Below are 18,144 nucleotides of genomic sequence, written 5' to 3'. Positions count from 1 at the left end.
ATTGGGGTATTTCAACTTAATAGAAATATATATATTTACTGACTAAAACCTTTTTGCTGGCGTTAGAATAATAAGATATAATAACTTACGTTTAAAGTACCAGCGGCGGGCCCGGCCTCGTAATGGCGGGCCCGCACTTCTTCCTTCCTTTTCTCGCTCCCTTTAAAAGTAATTGCACAACCTGAAATCAAGATAATTCTTAATTAAAATAGATAAGAATTTGACACTACTGATCTTTAAGTATAATCTTTTAACTAAATGTTTCCGTCTAACTAATCCACAATTAATTATATCGGCGTTTTGGCGACACATCACTATTGAAAAAGGTTCGATATTAATCTTATTATAAATATATTTTATGTGTCTTATTTTATTGTGTTCCGAATAAACTTTATCTTGTTCTATTTTTAAAAACATTTTAATCATAAAGATACCAGTATTAAAATCATGTGATCAATTTAGGGTAACATTTATTTTTTATAATAAAAATAAGGATATCGGAACAGTCTACAATGTATTCGATGAACATGAATTCAGAAAATCAGTCAGTCAACGTTAAATGCAAATACGTCTGATCAGAAAAACCGTCCAAGGGCAAATACGGCTTGGGATATTTTATACTATAATATATTCGTCTCTATTTTTATCAGATCTACCAGCACGATTGGTAGTACGTGATCCTTATGATACCTGCTCCGCTGTCCCCGAACAACGATCGCAAAATTGAATTCGGAGGGCAGCCGAGCATCCCTGTTAAGGTAGTGTACGTCCTAAGCATGGATGCCCAGAGAGGGATTCTCCAACGCAATCGCTGATGTTACCCTCCTGGAATAATGAAACCAAATGCCGGCCTCTAGGACTCTCACATACTGTATGAAACGCGCCAGCTTGGCTAGTTTACGCCGATTTTTAATGATAGAGTGTTACTTCCCCGGGCGCATTACAACCCGAAGGTGTGCAGCGTGGCCCTACCACTAGTTAAACTAGTACTCGTAAGATAATAAAACGAATTTATAAAGTCAACGTAATGTTTGCGCATTATTTATTCTTTGGTCCAGTGGCTATCATTAATAAACAAGCAATAAATTGCTATATTCGGAAATTAATTATACTTTGCTAGATTTTTTACGACTTTTCGAACTCGAGAGAGAGTTGTCGAACCGATAACAAATTTATATATAATGAAGATTTAGGTTCTCACGATAAACTGTATTTTGTGCGTTACATAATTCACTCTAATTGAATAGCTACGCCAATATTACTCAGTGGATAGAACATGAGTTGACCGAAGATTGCTGTTTCAAGCCCGTCTGGGTAGGTATCACCCACTCAGCAGATATTGTACCGCTAAACAACAGTACTCAGTATTGTGTTCCGGTTTGAAAGGTGAGTGAGCCAGTGTAGTTACACAGGCACAAAATCTTAGTTTCCTAGTTTGGTGGCGCATTGGCGATGTAAGGAATGGTTAATATTTCTTTTGGCCGGCGGTGACCACTTACCATCAGATGGCCCATAGGCTCGTCCGCCAAACTACGTCATAAAAAATATGTATCAGATAAAAATCTGCCGCATGTGTTCACCAATCCGTATTGAAGCGGATGCGGATAGTGGAGTAAACTCAAAAGCTTTCCCACAAAGACTCAGCATAGTGCAATATTTATAGGCTACAACTACTACTTTAATAAGCCAAGACGGGAATTAAAAATTTGTAAATATTAATCGTCTCCAACACTAAGAAAAACATACTAACCAGTATTGGAAGCTTGATAGAATAAAAATATTTTATAATTTTTATCTCCACAGATTTCTGAAACCGAGCATTTTTTATGATTTAATTTTTTGATATTTTTAGCTGCTTTCCATTTATCTTTAAGAAATTGGCTGTGGAGTATTACGGTTAGTACACACAGTTACTTTTTTATTTACTTTAGAGATTCTTAATGAAATATACACGAATTACGTTCTGTGTAATACTCAGACACAGATATTCGAATAGTAGTAATTTGATATTTTTAATGAGACCCTGTGGGATTTCGAACAATTCAGATTGAAAGTTCTCATTCAGATTACTATGCATTTATATATGTCGAAGCATCAAAAAGTTTTATTAGGATTTATTTATTTTTTTATCGTACATGCTGGCAACATCAGTATGACGTGGAGAAAACGGGACAGCCAAAAATGTCATAGTTGATGGGATATTGAAAAGAGATATATTACGAATTTGAACGAATAGACTTACATTTCGGATATCATCATGTCTGATAATGAGTTGATGCCTAACCCCTTCGATATATATACGTATATGCTATCAATATACTTGGACCTTGGAGAAATAGCGCGTAAACCTTATAGAAAATGTAACGTTCTATTTCCTCTAGTGACAGAAAGACTATTTATTTTTTGATCAGATAACTGCGAAATTCCAGTCCTGTGTTTACTTTTATACCTTAAGCATAAAATGACTTCTGGAGATAGAATGTTTAAATCTTCTCCCTGAGAATCAAAATTGAGATTCAACGAGATGAATCGAAATAGCATGCTTGTTTTGCGACATTTCACCGCGGTATGATCTGAATAGTAGTTATTTTAAAATATATTTTTTATATTCTTATATCGCTTAATATATATTCAAATATTTCTTATGGAAATTTAATAAAGTCACTGAAAACTGAGATGCTGAGGCTTACTCACTCTTCAAACCGAACATAATACTAAGTATTGCTGCTTGGAAGTTACATAAATATGTATATTATGAGTGGTTTGTACCTATAAACTTAAACAAAGCCATGTCCCCAAGTTAGGCAAATTCTGTAATTTTCAATAAACTCTATGGTTTTGAACCGATGAGTGTTTGAAGATCCAATTCGAGTGTAACGCTATAATATATAGCATATTTGTGAAATAGTTTTATTGATTCACATTTATCATGTACGTTAAGTTTTATGTTTTATATTGAATCGTGTTTTTGTTACTGTTTCTCAGTTTATACAAAACATTTCAATAAAATAAATTTGTTTGCACTAGAAAATCCTATAATGATGTTTTCCTCATGACCGATTTTAGACTCAGACTGCTCAGGAGCTATTATAGTGCAAGTGAATGCAAGAACATAGGTACAATCTTTATTCATTCACTCTTTTAACACTGAAGCCCCGGCAGTGTTCAGGCGTCCGTACTAGGCATGGAAATATTAACACTGAAAATTTCCAAAATTCAAACTGCACTTGAGAACTCTTGTCTAAGAAACGCAATTATTCTCTGCTGGATCAATTATTTGAACTCTTATGACCTTAGTATATAAAGCTAGCCATTAGACTGAAAAGGTATTTCATGGCTGTTTATATGCTCAAATGTGCTTTTAATAACTAAAAGGGTGCACTGACGGATATATATATCTGGTATAATTACTAAGTTTATCGCTAAGAACTGCGAGTTCAGCTCGTTGACTATGTATACATACGTAATGTAGTCAGCTAACGGTGTTTCTTTTGTCGCCTATGTGCCCCCTCAGCTAGCGATATTTGGCATTACGCCAATGGATGCGTGTCCCATAGTACGAGTGATAGCGATTATTATTATATTTCATGTTAAAAATCTACTAGCATGACAAGGGTTATACCGACGCGATGATTTCATGCTCTCATAATATGCCGTAATGAACCATCTTCGCAGCGTGTTTACTATTTATTCCATTGCTATCTATATTAATAATTTCCTGCAGGTCTGCGATAGACTCTATCGATCGGTTAAAATATAAATATTTTTTAGTCGACAACGTACATCCGCAATATTTTTTTAATCGAGATATTTCGATTTCAAATCCATAAAAATTAATAACATGAAGTTCAATGGGTGACAATGTTGGACTTATAATAATAATAATTTCGTACCTACGTTAGATTCGATGAGAAAAGTTAAGGATAAACCGTATTTGTTTACTTTTATTTATTTTACCCGAGCGAAACCGGGTTTTCATCGAGTAATTATTATAATGCAACTCTGTTTTTGTTGGTCTATCAATAAATTTATCTCATATTAAAAAAAAAGATAATCGAGGCTTATTACTCGATACAATTTAATCTACTTAATAATCTTTTAAAACGACCTTAACCGGTAAGTCAACGTGAACTTCTGTAATTCAAATATTTGAGTAGAGTAAATACTGAGTTTCTTGCCGGTACAAGAAACTTTCCAAAACAGTAGTAACTTTTCACTTAATTCAATATTATAACAGGATAACTCAAATGTTTTAATAAGCCTGCTTGAATAAAGAATATTAATTTTATTTCGATTGTTGGTTTCTATAATTCAATATTCTTTCAAATATTCTCAATTTCCATGTTAAAATCTAGCGAGTATCCAGTGATGGCTGTTCTTTTATCGTGCATTTATACCTAAAGTAATATCTTAGAGCTACAGGGTGTTTTTTTTCAATTTGACAACACTTATAACAACAATACGTTCATTATTAAGATTGAAAATTGTTCCCAATAAATTACAATTATAGCTTGTAGGTATCTTTTAAAAAAACTCGGGATAAATCAAATTGTTAAACGAGATGTTATAAATATATATCGCATCATATTATTGTACCACACAAAGACAAACTTACTTAAATATCGTACATGGCTTATCCTCAACATACAGTGTACAATTTCGCGAACTGAAGGGTTAGAGAAAAGTTTTTTTGCAAGATTTCTGCGTTTTTTTATTTTTCTATTAGTTGTCACCGGTGGCCTCGGTCGCGTTTTAAAGGTCCTCAGATATAAGGTACAAAAAAGTAGCCTATGTCCTTCCTTGGAGTTCAAGCTTCTTCCATACCTAATGTCATCAAATTCGGATGCGCGGTTTGGCCGTGAAAGAGCAACAGACAGACAGACAGAGTCACTTTCGCATTTATAATAAATATATATGTATATATAGTTTATATGGTGTAGATCCAGAAATTATAGGTTCGATATCCGGGAAATATTCTTTTTAGGGTTCTGTCCCTTTTACTAAGTACTTCGCTGTTTGTCCGTCTGTATGTTCGTCTGTCACCAGGCCGTATCTCATGAATTGTGATAATATGATAGTTGAAATTTTCACGGATAATGTATTTCTGTTACAGCTATAACAACAAATACTAAAAAAACAGAAAAAAAATAAATATTTAAGGATCCCATATAATTTTTTTGTAGTTTTTATACATAATGGAATATGGAATCCTACGTGCGCAAGTCCGACTCGCACTTAGCCGGTTTTATGTACACACACATGTGGTAGAATTTAATTCAACAAGCAAGTATTCTCCCGTTTTCTTACACCAAACGGCTCAAGACAAATAAAATTATGAACACAAATTAAGTATCTCAGAACTCAGTGGTACTTATCACTATCTGTTTTAGTCACTGGGCCATCTCTGGTTTCATTCACCTAATTGGCTATTGCAGTGAGAACTAAAATCAATATGTACTGTATGAATCGTAATAATTTGGAATACGGGCCAAAAATTCTCGCATCAGTTCTCTGTTGAAACTCAACTTCGATTCGAAACTTACCGACTTTACCTTCTAAGTTACGAAAACTAAGTTATTACAGGATTAAATTGAACGTAAAACAACCACCGGTTTGGAATTTAGATTCTACTTTATTTTATTTCTCAAATAGAATTAATTCTCATATTTTGTACAATCAGATGTATGTCTTGTATTGAAATCAATGAATACGAACTGTATAACTTTAATGTTTTACAATAAGTTCTAAATATAAATAAATAGGCAAAGTTAAATTAATCAATGCGAAAATGTTATAATTTGTACGATTGTTGTTCAATGATTGTCGTAATGACGTATTAAATTGGAGAATTTAGAATTAACAAAAATAGCTGACAGTTTTAATGTAAATTATTCTGAGATAAGCCGGAATTACTTGGTAGTAGGGCTTACTGCAAGCCCGTCTGGACTGGCCACTAATTCAGCATATATTCTACTGCCAAACAGAAGTACTTAGTATATATTGTTTCGTTCCGGTTTGAAGGATGAGTGAGCATTGTAACTCTGTAGTTTAATTTTTCTTACAGCTCTTTATGTATATGGGCGGTGGTGATCAGTTACCATTGGCCATTAGAACATCCACCTATGCCTCATATATAATAAAACTTTTGCTTATATCAACCAATTAAATTAAGTTAATTTGTTTGGTAAATGAATTAAAGACAAATATAATGAAATCAGTAGGTATATATTTATGCTTCATGAAAATGAACGAATAGCTTTCATGTTTTTATTTGAGTATATAATATTTTATTCAATGATACTAATACGATTTATTTACTTATAATTTGTGAACATAACTTAATTTTATTAATTGGAAAAAAAATTTTTTTAAAAAATGGGGGGCCTGGTTCGATTGATGCTACTTTTGCTATGTATTATTAAATTAAATAACAGATACAATGTAGTAAATTGACAACGTTTGATAATAAATAAACGACGCATAAAAAATGTATTAAAAATCCCAGGTGAATTAAAACAATAACAAAAAATAACTTTAAATAATTTAATAATAAGCCGCATATTGTAGAAGGAGACAGAAAGAAAAGAGAGGGAGAGGTCGACTGGAGCCCCCTCCAATACTATATCGCTTTTTCCTTGCGTGACGATTTCTACCAGTTCACACTATTGTAAGCCGCGTAAAAGAATTTCGATCAAATAAATAAAATTTTATAGTTTACGGTGTGTACACCGGTTTTTATGGGTACGCCACTCCGAGGTCCCGGGTTCGATTCCCGGCCGAGTCGATGTAGAAAATGTTCATTAGTTTTATATGTTGTCTTGGGTCTGGGTGTATGTGGTACCGTCGTTACTTCTGATTTTCTACCACACAAGTGCTTTAGCTAAATACATTGGGATCAGAGTAATGTATGTGATATCCAATATTTATATATATTATATTATATATATATGAATTCTGAACTACTGAATTTCTCGCCGGTTCTTCTCGGTAGAATCAATTTTCCCAACCGGTGGGTGGTAGCTTTAATTCAAAAATGTTCATGATGATTCAAAAGTACTTTTTAAAACAAATATTTTTCTCATAAAGCAAAACGACATCATGAAAATCATAGCAAAAAAATATTAGAGAATCAATTGAAGGCATATAATATCAAAGGCGTTTTTTCAACATTATATAGTCGGTTCTTCAGCTTAGCTAATTCTAAGATCTCTAGTTGAGTGCATCTGGCCAACGTCCAACGTCCAAGAGACACGGAGTCGTTCGGCTACTATGCATTTTCATAGAAAATTGAGGCTGTCACGCGAAATGACTTGCATTTAGAGCGGTAAGCGCTTGATAGGACATCGCTCTGACATGGATATTAACGATTTGAAAGAGTTTTCTGATTACATGATACTGATAGACTTTTGGACACGTTAAAATGCAAGCTGCTTTAAAGTGCTTACGATTTTTGTTATTTAATAAAAGAAACAAGTGCGGTTTTATTTATTGTGGTAATTATTTTGTCTATCCAAATATTTTTATCAATATAAAAAGACTACTGTGTTATTATAATTGTCTGTATTTTTAAAATCATTGGTTATTTATTAAATATAATTTATATTCTTGTTTTCTTATTTAGATATAAAATATATTATTATGTTAACAATTATTTACATAAGAATTATTAACATTTATTCCTTAAAAATAGTAACTGTATAAATGGTGACCGCGTGGAATGGTGGCACGAATGCTAGCAGCATTTCCCCGTTGAAATACAATTCCGATCCTCTGGGCAAAAAACGAACCAGCCCTCTTGTCACCAGTGGAGGCAATATGGCGATGTGTTATACTTTTAATGAAGCTTTTTGCACTACTACTCCAAGGGCCAAGTGTTTCAACAGCATATGGGACTAAAAATAATTTGACATGAGACACGAATATTTGAATTGTTAATTTCGCTTCAGCTTATTCCGAAGCAGCACCGGCTCTTAACATTGTTTTTCGGATTTACATTATAAAACAAAAGGCGGGTTTGAACGCGCGTAACGTATAGCAACAAAACCAACTACAAAATACTAAAGCGAATACAAATACTCGGTAGTGCGAAACAACTCTTGTGTTTTTTTAATACTTGACGTATTAATAGCGCTCGCTTTTAGTCTTTGTGATAATATCAGTAACAACAGACTTAGGGACATACTATCTCAGTTCCCAAAAATTAGTGGCGTGTTAGCGACGTAATGACAGTCATTACTCCTAATGCCTATAGGCGGTGGTGACCATTTACCATCTGGTAACTCATATATTATACAATATTGTATATACTTTTAATATAATAACGTATATAAGTCTATTGTTTAAATATTTCATAAGCCCGTAATCGGGTCATACGACAAACAAATACATGATTATTCTTAGCTGCGACAAAGTTGAAAAAGAGAACAAACTTCTCAAGACATTCTTAAGTAAAGCTCAAATCGTACGATAAGTGTTTCAATTTATTTTATACGAAGAACATTTTCAATGTGAACTCGCTGTGGAGTTTTAGCAGAAATACACTGAATTTTTCGTATCCGACGGACTTATCCTGCTTCAGCAAGGCTATTCTCTAAGAACAAAGAACCTCGTCGGTAAATTTGAACGTGAAATTTAAAAAACGAACTCTATTGACGCACGACATTGAACTCGTTAAATACAGCAATTACGGTAAAAGTGTAGTTTAGGTAAATATAGAGTAGGTATGTTACGAATCTTAAGGATTTATAAAAGGTTTCGAACTAAGTATAAACTTGTAACCACTACTTTCCGTTTGCATACGGTAAAGAGAACTTTTCTGGGCAGTGTTATATAGTGGTATCCTTTATAGGTAATAAGATACCGGAAAAAATAATCAATTTATCATTAAAAGAAATTAAATATTTTAATAAGACGAATTCAATAAATAAATATTATTATTTATACAAAGAATATTTTTTAGAAAAAAATGTCTGGAGATAGGCTCGGGTTCCATCACAGGACATTAATTATTGTTGTAAGTTTTATCCTCTACTAAATAATTAGTCTATACCGCAACAGAGATTTAAAATTATATAATATTTGAAGTATTACTGTATCTATTTTTATCAAAATATACCCTTTTTCCCTTGGTCACGCCATAACTTGAGAACGACTTCATTTCACTCATTCTTCAAGTCATTCACCTTTTTTTTTAATGTTTTCTACAAACATAATTTATAGTAAAACTAAAAATCCCCAGAAAATTAGTAATTTTCAGATAATAGACAATCGTAATGACACTCATCAGGAGATTTCCGAAACAATAGGTCCGATTGACCTGAAGTTCAGTATAGTTACTCCTTTCGTTATATAGGCGTTACCTAAGAAGGGGTTTTGCCAAATTTCAATTTCGAGGGGGGAAGAGTAATTTTGTACTTTACTTTATTGACTGTATAATGTCTCTTCTGCGTTACGCTAGCTTACTTTATTAATATATGGAAGTAAACTCAAAAACACCAAAAATACTACGATAGGATAGAGTTCAAGGAAAACAAATACTTACATGTTTATCGAAATATCAAGTATTATCGAGACCACCTTATTTTTTCTTACTTTATTATTTCTTGATTTATATAAAAGTATGTTCACGCGAGGAATTGAATTTATGACCGTGAATGTATGAATTAACGTCCAGAAACGAAGCATTGAGTCCAGATTCGAGGTTAACTGTTCACTGGTTACTTGGAGCTATATCGCTTTAAATATTTTAAACTGGGTTGATTATTACTATATTTACTGGCGACTTCATCCGGTTTCGCACGGGTGCAGCTTAATAATAAAGAAAATGATGTGATACCAAAATAATAAACACACTATAGCAGTCAGCATAAATGCAGAAAGAAACAATAAGAAATTAAATTTAAATACAAAATTAAAATAAAGTTTATTTAAATAGGCTCTCATAAGCGACTATTGAGCACTTTGTTACGGTAATCCATAGACTATAAGTATTTCTATTACTTTTTCAAAATGTTTTTTCTGTCGAGGAGAACCAGCAGGAAACAAAGTTACGCTTTATCAATACCTACTTAAATTACATTTGTATTTAAATTGAACAAAATTAATTTACTATTCAATGGCAGTCATTACCTGTAGAGGAAAATGTTTTGGTGATTGATAATTAACAATGAACAGACATAATTATGTTATCACTCCATTACTTTCAAACATAATATAAATTATAAATACAAAAAAGCAAGGAAAATCTCAGTATTTTACATAAAATACATATTTCCTGTCCAATAGTCTGTCTTTCATAATATCAAAGTATAACTTAATATATTCGTATGCTATGATGATATATACCTCTCTTTCCTTTTCTCTCTGTCTCTTTCTATTCAAAGCAGGTTTAATTTTATGTTAGTTAAACTTATTTTTTGTTATTGTTTTAATTCGAACAATATTTTTAATAACAATTTTATTTCTTGTCATTTAATTATTATCAAAAATTGTTAATTTATTTTAGTGTATTTGTTATTGGAACATAATATATAGAAATAACTAAAATAAAATAGAAAGCAACTACGTTCCAATCGGGTGTCCCAGAACAACTCTCTTTTTTCTTCTAACAATATAATATTGTTAATTTCTTATTTAATAATATAATATTTCTTATAATAATAATAGCATTGTTAGAAATAGAAAGAAAAAATTAAAAGTTAATTTACGACACGGCACAATTTTATAAAGTATATATGAAAAAGAAATGGTATGGGCATGTTATGCGGAGGAATGAGGACCATGTTGTGAGAAAGGTTTTGAAAATGGATGTGGATGGATATAGAAGTAGGGGACGACCGAAGAAACGATGGATGGATTGTGTGAAAGACGATATGGTTAGAAATAATGTTACTAGTGAGATGACGTCCGACAGAGAAGTATGGAAGAAGAAGACATGCTGCGCCGACCCCAAGTAAAATTGGGACAAGGGCAGGAGGATGATGATGATGATGATGATATGAAAAAGAAAATATTGAGAAATAAAAAATAAAAATAAACAAAGTATATACTAATTGATCTACAAAAAAAAAACACAACAAAAAAGGAAAGAAAATATAAAAAAAGATATTTATAAGCAATGATAGTAATCGTGTCCTAAATAGGTGTACCATTCAGCTTCCAAGTTGGGTTCCAAAAACCCAACGCTGATTTTCAATGGTACCTATGTAGCTATGACTAACCTAATAAAGTATCCAATGAACACTAAACCTTATTATAGTTACGTGTTTTATTTTTCCAGTGCGCTATTAAATGGAGCGAGACGGAAACAATAATATAGTTGCCAGACCTTTTCAGATTAAATAAATCATCCCTCACGTCAAAGGGTTCGATGGTTTGAGCCCTTTTAAGCACTTCAAACTTGAGATAACCGAGCCTTGGGATTCAAGTACCTTAAGTAATAAAATTTCTACCAATTGTAAACACTAGAGTTTTATATACGCAAGAAAAAAAGAGGAATATTCATTTCGGCGTACTTGAACTTTGTTGTAAAATATTTGAAAATTTGATTATTGGATCGCTGATATTTCGTCCCGGTTTCAAATACAATCGAACGCGTGTAGTGTATTAGATGTTTGAAAGAAACAGGTTAGTGTGCGTGATGAATTGAATTCGTTCGGGTGGCCACCTGAGACGTGGGGTCACACAATTTAATTTAGACGTCTAGTTCTATAAATGACTTGTTACTGCTTATTTATGACCGATACAGGTTTTTTATAAGCCATTGTTTTTTGATTTTGCCAATAAAAAGTTATTCAATATTCGTATCAGGATTTTCAACACCAACGAAGTACGAAATTTTTGGTATGTCCATGGGCATAACAGCCTGTATATATATATGTATATATGGTACTACAGATTAGTTGAAAGAGAACAGAGACTGCAGTACATTTTTATTGAGTTCATGTATATTTGCACTTGTTCATTTTAATATTTACTGCGTAGTTAGACATTACTCGGTGGCAGGCCAAACAACAGTACTCGTTGATGTGTTCCGGTGTAAATGGTTAGTGAGTCAGTGTAACTACAAAATCAAAATATGCTTTATTTAAGTAGGCTTTTATCAGCACTTTTGAATCGCCATTTAACAAACTATATTAAGTGAAGCTATCATCGGTTCGGAAAGCAGATTCTACCGAGAAGAACCGGCAAGAAAATCGGTAGTTACTCTGCTAGTACAAGCAAAAAAGCATAGCATCTTAACTCGCAAGGTTGATGGCGCATTAGTTATATAAGGATTGGTTAATATTTCTTACAGCAAAATTGTCTATAAGCGGCTCGTCAGCCTATATAATAAAATAAATAAAAAAAAACTTTATATTTGATGCCGCTACCAATATCAGCAAGAAATATTTCATATATTAGTAAAATATGTCAAAATAGATAACATTCACAAGATGCACGAGTCGTTGTTAACCGTCTAGCTAATAGTATTATTATTATAAGATATATCGGCATGTCAAGATATTTTAAATTACAATATCTACGAATTTCATGAAATCAATTTCGATGAAATCATATTTAAAATCAACTCGACCGACAATAAAGGTCCTGAAGTATATAGTACTTGAATAATTTGACGTATTAATCTCAATTTAATGTTCAATTGTCTTAAAAAGGAGCGAAATATGAATGAAAACCTTTAACTTGAACCGCAACCTGCGTGAAACGTTTTATGGATCTTAAAATAGAAATAAAACGGCTATATCGAAGGAATATTCCTCGGGTTGGTAGAAATCTAAGAAGATTACTTCGGTTTAAGATTATCAATAAAATATATCGGGCCGGCGGTTGCTGCACTTTATATGTAAGTTTTGTTGCTCTATAAATTTAATATATCTTATCTATTTATAAATCTTATATATATAGTTGTGTTACTGAACTTGTATATTTACTGGTGGTACAACTCTCGTATTTGTTATTTAACCTTCAAACATAAATACAGTACATAGCTGTGTTACGCCTTGAGGCTGGATATATGGATAAGCAAAATTTTAGATATGTTTGTTGGTTACCTTTTTTCTATATAATTGTTTCAAAAAATCTTTAAAAAATATAGATGGTAAGTTTATTTAATTTACATTGGAATATTAAATAGCATAATACAAAGGGAGCCTTCGGCATATTTTTATTGGATCTCTTTTGTAATATTTAAAAAAAAAATGTAATCGTCGCCTATTAAATCAGTTCGTTGCGTTCTCATCCCGCACTGATTTATGCTAAATGGACCTGTGACATGTTACTCCGCAGTAACAAGGCACATCTGAGGTTTCTCGCGGCCTATTTATTGGTAACGCCCAAACGAGCAAGATCACCGACGTAAACCTCTAAATCTGGAATTAAACCGATGTTTAAACTCTTGTTTAGAATTTAATATATATTCGGAGCAATATAATAATTATACGAGCTTTCAATTAATTTTATTTACCTATCATATTTCAACATTAAATCTATCCTTCGAATCATGAAACAAATTATGTAACCATTATATGTGTGTGTATGTGTATGTGTATTGGCATGCCAATAAATTGCAATACAAATTTATACGTGTACGAATACTGATAGAGTCTTTTAAAAGTTATTTGTCTCGGAAAAACTTGATTTTGGATAATGGCCAGTGGTATGTACAACAATTTTAAATGACCATTTAAAGTGTAAAAGACGAAGCTTTTGACACAGTGAGATGAAACTGATTCATGCTTCGTGCTAGTTCATTTGTGTTTTTTTTTATAGCTTTGGTAGGCGAGCAATGTATCGTAAAGAGCATTAAACATAAATATAAATATTAAGTTATTTCAGAATTTAATTTAACCGCAAACTACTCGAAAATACACAACGACAATTAAAAATATCTTTACAATAAAAAAAGGAATTACTTTAATAACTTCAATGCTTATATAAATACTTACTCGTATATGCTATACAGAAAATGTATCCCCTAATAACCTACTGTTACTAAATGGCAATTTATCAACAAGTAATTCATCCACTCTATCAGCGTTATGACGTCGCTACATAGATAAATTAAGCTGCTCGTTTGCTATCTCTAAGAAAATGAGCGTGAAATTGTATAAATTAAATTCCAACTAGCTTAAATCTGTACAAACGAGTTTGCCTGACAGCGGTATAATTAGATTTTTTTTCTTTAAGCGACTTATCTAAACGAATAAGGACAAGAGGACCGTGAAATGCCAGGCGAGATAAGGTATCGGTTTGGAAGCATTGTCATTTGGCGTCCTATAAATAGAGTTTCCACATCGAATTTAAAAAAAAAAAAATCGGGAATTCGCTTGGATCCATTGTCGTTTGCCCCTTATAAATGGTGTGACCACGATGTCTTAAAATTTTAGGACGAAATCGTTTTTTGCAAGAATAAAATTGGTTAATGATTTGTGAGTTTTTTATTGTAAGAACGGACAGACTCTTTATTTGAGTAAGCACTTATAACTATTTTAAATTACAATTTTAGACGATTCGATAAAAGTATAACGGATTTTTTTTTTCGTATAAATAAATGGACGGGCATATGGCCACCGCTACCCATAGACGTTAGTACTGTAAGAAATATGTATCATTCCCCATACTACCAATGAGCGACATGCTCATCCTTCAAATATGATTAGTGGGTGGTAACATGTTTACTTTCTATTTCATAGCAGAATTTACATTAAAAACCCTCGGTAATTTTTTAAAATTCTAAATTATCAATTTTAATACGCCAGTATGAAATCGAGCAATAAACGTCCAAACTGACAAATATTCGCGTTAATTATTTAACTTTTGCTATTAATACATTTAAAACATATAGAGGAGGGTTATATAATATAACATAAAGTTCATATTCGTTGATTTCCATACAAGACATACATTTAATAGTATAAAATTGAGAAAGGATTATATTTGAGAAATAGAGTAAGGTAGAATCCTACGTATTTCAAGAAGAAAATAAGTTCAAGGTCAAATAGTCATTTATATGTCCCAGGACCGACCGTAGCATGGACAATATAGCATAATCAGATTTCCTCAGTCTTTTCTTTCTTAATTCCTATTATCTTTACGATAAGCCTAATTGAACGATTTCGCTTTGAGGCTTTGAATGGTATCCCTGAAAATTACTTGTAAAGTGGTAATAATTACAAATTACTCTTCTAAGTGCGTAATAAAGGTCGTTTATTTTTGGGTTTAATTGTAAGATTATAATAGAATTTGTTATTTTAGCATACCTACCTTATATATTTAAAATTTCGTTAATGAAACGTTTCGGGTACTTCGGACTTTATATATAAAACTTAGATAAGAGTCTCATGGGATGAGAAACATTCTAAGCTCAACAAGACCTTTACTTTAAATTTATTTATTTTTTTACTATTACTTTGTTGCTCTATTGTTGTTCTTGTAAAAATATAGATAACGAGTTCAATCCTCGAGAAGGCCAATGAATAGTTAGTAATTATTTCTGCCAAGAATATATCCAGTAACAGCCCGAACTTGGAAGAGAGCTTGGGAAGTACAGTCTCTTGCATTGAAAAGTATATAAATATGTAGCCTACGGATTTATTTCGAGAACTCTTTTTACCACTTTTATATTCACTAAATATAATAGATAGATAGATATTTATTATAGATAATTAGTAATTTGCTAGATGAAGTAATGTTCGGTAAGAGATAATGAAGTTACCTATAATGTGTTTTATAGTTGTTGTTAAATATATACTTATATATTTAATAAAACGTCTGTACAGTTTTATTTAATTTAATTTAATTTACTGTTATTATTATTCATTGCATATTCCTTAAAGTAATTTCTCTAATATGTTATTTCTAGAAATCCTAACAAATGTTATTCTTACTAAACAATATGTTAAACTATAATTGTAATAATGATTAATACGAGATATCCATAAGTCTGAAGCGATAATTGTTAACAGGTTACTGAATTTCTGAAGATACATTTGAGCTAATATTAACATAATGTTGTTAAAGTTATGGCTTAAGTTTCTTGACGTGTTTGTTCGCTAAAATTCATTTGCAAAATAGATCGAGTAGGTGCTGGCGAAATTTCGCTAACCGCGAAAATAGTTCTGAAGATAATAATCATTCATTTAAATACATTTAGAGAATTCCAACATAAATATATGTCTAGTTGTCAATGAAACACATTGAGAAAAGTGTCAATATGTATTTTACGCTAAGGAATAAGCGCTGTGAATTATTTTTCTTTGAAATAATATATTTACACTCTGGTTTTGACTCTTAAAAATAAAATTACTGCCTCGTTGGTCTAGTGGCAAGATAGAAGCAGGTCCCGTGGTCCTGGGTTTCAACCCCAGATCGGACCGACAAAAAGATATTAGGTTTTTTTATGGAAAAATTCTCAACTCCTCACGATGTTTTCCTTCACCGCCGAGCACGAGATGAAGTATAAACAAAAATTAAGCACATGAAAAGCATTATTATTATTACAATAATATTAATCCAATCGCTATCAAAGTTCGTTACGTTCAAGTTAAACTCAGTTTAGCCTTCAATTATATCTCAACTCGTAGTTTTGCAGTCAACGCCTTAATTTTATTGACACGCCGAGCGACTAATATTGTTATGTTGTATCAATTAATACGAATATTTGATTATTTAGCGCTTAAACGTACATGCTAGTTTCATAAAGTTAACTTGAGTGTAATTCATTTAAGTTTACATACAAATATACCATCAATATAATGATTTTATCTTATTTATTGGGTTTATTTACAATCGCTTATATAATACATGAGAAACGAATAAGTTTTAAGTGTAGAGACTACATAAAAGTATTGTCATAATGCGAATAAAAATTGAAAGAAAAAGATCAAAAATAAAATATCTTAAAAAGTAAGAATTAAAAAACAAAAGAAAATAGATAAAAGATTACATTCTCTTAACTACTTATCGTCCAAGTTCATGACATACTTCCTAAATTTGTTAATTGGATCTCCGTGACTGTCAACAAAAGAACACTCGATCCAACAGTTTACAGTCTTGGGATTTATTAATAAAAGCATTCAACAATGCATTAATATATCAAGATAATATTATTATTACTAGATTTTATCCTAACAACATTAATTGTATTTTCAAATTTTTTGTCTGCAATATTTCTTGTGTATTTTTACGCCTAAAACTGAGTTAAACGAACGTGTGCGTAAACTGCATTGTTATAATACACACAAACAAATACAGACTCTAATAATTCGAACACTATTGGTTTATTTAAAATAAGAACTCGATATATGTTTCGCAGATAAATCAACATTTAAAAAGAGATAAGCAATATATTTGTTTTTCATACGTTATCAAATACCTATTCAATTTACCTCCCAAACAATAGCGATTTCAAATATATTTCCTATGGGACTTAAGTAAATTTGCTTGAATACAAATTCACTATTTTGGTTCGTTATCCCTTGTTTGATATGCTTTTAAATATTCAGAAGTTTCCATTAAATATCATACATTATTACATAGAACTTAATCATTTGCTAATTAACTTCGGGTTTGATGGTACTATTGTCAAAGATAAATTATCATAATTGTTGTTTCTAATATTGTAATGTGAATAGTTCCCCGTTTGTGCCGCTTGGGAGTTAGGCATTAATCGTACATGGTATTAACGAAATTCTTTTACAGTAAGTAATCAAAGCCTGAAAGTATCTTAATATTGGGCTGAAACCTCTCCTTTTCTTTAAAATCAAGATTTGTTGAGTACACCCCTCAAAACACCACTCGTTCCCAAGACAAAGACACGTTTAATAATCTGTTTTACTAGTCTTATATTATTTCTTTTGATAAAGGATAGCGTGATTCAGAAAAACGAATAAAATGAACCACGACATCTATTGATACATAATAAGAACTAAATAAATGTTTAAAAATTATACACTACCCTAATATAGTTACGTGGACACACATGTCGCAGACTCATGACATCACATCCTACATGTATACGTACCTCACTATTTAGTTTGCCTTCATCACCGAGCAGGAATAATAATTATATCTTGATATTTAGCCTGAAATATTTCCTTTGACACCCAATTTTATAAACACTATTTTCGGTCTAAGCTTCATGTT

General features: G+C 31.7%; 1 protein-coding gene across 4 annotated transcripts in view; it reads right to left on the bottom strand.

Moving 5' to 3' along the window:
- The window catches only part of Tn (thin), a 115,446-nt gene that overhangs the window by 71,214 nt on the left and 26,088 nt on the right, over positions 1 to 18,144 (bottom strand). For 2 of the 4 annotated variants that reach the window (XM_064216752.1, XM_064216754.1), the window contains exon 3: positions 67 to 181. The gene's annotated coding sequence lies outside the window, so the exon portion shown is untranslated. The remainder of the gene's footprint in view (positions 1 to 66; positions 182 to 18,144) is intronic. The other 2 variants (XM_026636398.2, XM_064216753.1) reach the window with 1 other exon arrangement.

This window comes from Vanessa tameamea, chromosome 13, assembly GCF_037043105.1.
Source record: "Vanessa tameamea isolate UH-Manoa-2023 chromosome 13, ilVanTame1 primary haplotype, whole genome shotgun sequence".
Lineage (NCBI taxonomy): Eukaryota > Metazoa > Arthropoda > Insecta > Lepidoptera > Nymphalidae > Vanessa > Vanessa tameamea.
Note: the sequence above shows the minus strand (reverse complement) of the source record. Positions and strands in the feature narration are given on the sequence as shown.